Here is a 4,030-nt window from a genome sequence, read left to right on the forward strand (position 1 = left end):
TCCTTTCCTTTCCTTTCCTTTCCTTTCCTTTCCTTTCCTTTCCTTTCTTTTCCTTTCTTTCCTTTCTTCCTTTGTTTGTTTGTTTGTTTTTTCGAGACAGGGTTTCTCTGTATCTCTGGCTGTCCTGGAACTCACTCTGTAGACTAGGCTGGCCTCAAACTCAGAAATCCACCTGCTTCTGCCTCCCAAGTTCAAAGTCATTTCTGTACAGTTTCTGTGTATATACTTGTGAATGGTAGCCCACTCGGTGGGTTTTGTTTCTTTCTGAAGATACAATTCATACTCCTTTTTAGGTATGTAGTTCTCCAGATTTTGAGAAATACATCCTTACCTAGGAAGCCATCTACCTCTGAAAACTAGAACTGACTTGTTAAAGCATTACCATGGTTAATTCATAGAAGGAGTTTCTCATCCCTGTACCTTGTACCCTTTCCAGGCCTTAGTAACTCACAATCTCTTTTCCATTGCTGTGGCTTTGCTTTTTTGAGGGTATCACAAATGGGGTCATACAGTATATGTGTGGTCTGGAGCCTGGCTTCTTTGACATCAGATGATGCAGTCAAGACTCATGTATGATGTTACAGCTGTTAGCAGCTTTTGTTACAATAGTCGTTCCAGAGTGTGGCTGTACAAGAGTTTATAGTTTATTCTCCGTGAGGAACTTTGGGGTTGTTTCCACATGTGAGAGATTACTAAAGCGGCTATAAACATTTACATAAACATTTTTATAGGAGTATAACTGGTTTCACTTGACTAAATACCCAACAAAGTGATCATTGGCTTATACATTGTTTTTTAACAAAAATCCTACTAGCTTGTTTCACGGTACCTGTATCACTTTCCGTTGGAGTCACCAGTCTGTGAGGGTCCAGCTGCTCTATTCTCTGACAGTTGTCATTTATCTTGGCATTTCTGCTGAGCTGTCACTGGGGTTTGAGATATACATCTGTCATGTGACTCATGATAGCTCATCTTTTGGAAAATACTGAAATCTCTTCTGTTTCTAAATTTAAGTCGTCAGTGCTGATGAGATGGCTCAGCCATTGAAGTGCCTATTGCACAAACATAAGGACATGTTAGGAACCCCCACACCCACGTGAAAGGCTCAGGTGTGGCAGCGAGCACCTGTAGTCTTGGCGCTGGGGAGGCCGAGGTAAGATTCCTAGTGCTTGCTGGCCAGCCAACCTAGCAGAATTGGTGAGTTCCGGATTCAGTGAGAGATGCTGTCTCAAAGAAAAAGTGGGGTGGCAGTAGAGGAAGACCTCCGACATCAATGTCTGGTCTTCATGCACACATTTACAGGAACTACTCCACATACACAAAAGGGTTGGAGAGTCATACACTTCATTCCCAATGTATAATTAAGGCATGCTTAATGCTGTCTTTCACAGGGGGAGTTACTTGATGAAGTCTGGTTCTTTAAAAGTCTGCTTTGGCTACACGCTTTGCTCAACCTGTGGCACAGATTTTTGTGTCTTAAGTTTTTCTCCTTGACTTCTTTTTTTGACTCTGTTTATGATGCATTCCTGAGTTGGTTTCATATGTAGTATGAACTGTGTGTGTTGAGACTTAGTCTGTTCTGTGTTTGCGACATTGGGCTTCCATAAATAAGTTATTGAATCATAACTCGGCAAGTCTGTTATTCATGCCTTTCTGGCCTTTATTACATGGTATAAACGCCAGGCAACACTTATGTATCTTCTGCACCTCAATGTTGACAGGAATAAGGCCATTTCTGTTCCTCAAAACCATCTTTGCACAGTACTGAGCATGTTGGATGAAATAATTCATATACTTTCATGCTGGAAACCTAACATTTCCCTTTTCTTATACCATTAGTGCTGGTGGGAAATTTAGTTAATGTCTGGTGTGACTGGAGTCTGATTTCCTCATTTTGAACTCTTAGCCAATGCATTCTTGGTATAGTACACAAGTGATGGTGCCCAGGTAAGAGACAGATCTTGACACACCAGATATTTTGACTCTAGTCAGGGATGCAGTAGCCAGTAAAGGGGGTGTGTCTGCAAATTCAGCCATGGCTGGCAAGCAGGCAGGTTAAGTGAGTTTAGCTTGCCTTGATGCATGGTGTGAAGTTACTGTAGATACTAGCCTAGTGGGGTGTTTTCTATATAGTTTGCAGGCCATACACCATAGGGCTGTGCATAGGTACTTCCCAAGTCAAGTCACAGAAGCTCTGAGGGTGTTTAGCTCAAGAGGAAGGTGCTATGGAGATCCTTTTAATGTGCCGCTATTCCCAGAGCCTTCCTGCCGTCTCAGATTTGATCCCAGTAAGAGTTCATTTAGCTTTCTTATGTTCACTCCTCAGAGTGCTTTTCTTTAAAGCTACTTGGTGTCAAAGGAACCAGTACTCAAAAGGATAGAGTTAATATTTTTTGGATCACAGAGATGGATAAAACTTGAAGCTACAGACATCACTCAGGTCACATGTGGAGCTTGTTTCCTCCAAGTTATCCATGGTCACTCAGGTTGGGGGGAAGCTGACACAGCTGAGCTACTGGGAAGGAAGATCTAAGCCCTTCTACACGCTCACCCTCCATATGCTCTGTAAAATGCTCTGAATGAGTTGTGCTCATAGTTGCCAAGAAAAGTACATGTCTATGAAGATTAGGGTTTGTTAGTTGGGTGTTTTGCCTATTCAGGCAGTACTAGGCTGAGATGTGTTTACGGATCTTGGTGTGACCTGAGACATGGCAATTAGCAGGATATAGAAGACCCTTCACTAAGAACTGTCCTTTGCACGTGTCCATGGAGATGTTACAGACACAGGTAAGGATACTGTGGTTGATATATTTTATCCTAGGCTTAGTCGTCGATTGGCAGTTGGTAGAGGGCTTAATTTCACATGCAAGAAGCCAATGGTACAATTTCCAGTTCCACATAAAACTCGGTGTGTCTTGCACACTTGTAATCCCATCACCCAGAGTTTCAAGCCAGCCTAGGTTACATGAAGATAAAGAGAATAAAGAACTCTTTAATTCTTAAAACAAGGAAAACTCGTCATGGGACCAGTATGCTTACAAGTCCTCTGGTTAGGAACCGGATATTCCATTGGCAATTATTAGCATGTGACTGAGCCCAATTTGGAATGGGATCCTGGTATTGGGTGTAGTACTTACTTACCCTGTGCCATGATAATATACACTAACAAACGCAATTGAAAGAAGAAAGGAAGGGTGTGTGCAGCTAGTAGTTTGAGGGTACAATCTGCCATGGCAGCAGGAACTTGCCCGGAATCTTGCCTCCTAAGTGATTCTAGTTCTTGTCAAATTGCAGTTAAATATTAACCATCATATTGGGGCGTCCATGAGCAAGCTTTAGACATATCTTAACAATTGGGTGTCTGGGGAGGGTTAGCTAACACTTAAGGATGTTTGTAAAAGACACAGAAAATGGTATAAAAGAGCTGAAGCTACCTCTCATTCCTTTTCCTATGACACCATGGTCAAGGAAACATTTAGGAAAGTTTATTTGGGGCTTACAGTGTCAGAAGGTGAGTCCATGACCTTCATGGCAGCAGACAGGTAGACACATTAGCTCAGAGCTCATGAGAGAGACAGAGAATAGAATACCACATGTCTTTTGAAACCTGAGAGTCCACGCCCAGTGACACAACTTTCTCAACAAGGTCACACCTTCTAGTCCTTAAAATAATTAAGCTAGAGACCACAAAGTGTTCCAGTATATGAGCGAAAGGGGGCCATTCCCATTCAAATCTTATACAGGGATTAATGATCCTTCGAGAGCACAAGTCACCAAAATGAAATACCCAGTTCTAGGTGTGAGCACCCTCTCCAGGTGTGATCAAGGCTGTCCCAAGGCTATTGCCATTGCTCTTGTTACCGACCAGGACTTGATGGTACGACCACGCTTTGATCATGGTGCTCTTGTTACCGACCAGGACTTGATGGTACAACCACGCTTTGATCATGGTGCTCTTGTTACCGACCAGGACTTGATGGTACGACCACGCTTTGATCATGGGATTCGGTGAAATTACATTGGTCCTGGC

Source organism: Grammomys surdaster, unplaced genomic scaffold (assembly GCF_004785775.1).
Source record: "Grammomys surdaster isolate TR1022 unplaced genomic scaffold, NIH_TR_1.0 271, whole genome shotgun sequence".
In the NCBI taxonomy this organism is placed as follows: Eukaryota; Metazoa; Chordata; class Mammalia; order Rodentia; family Muridae; genus Grammomys; species Grammomys surdaster.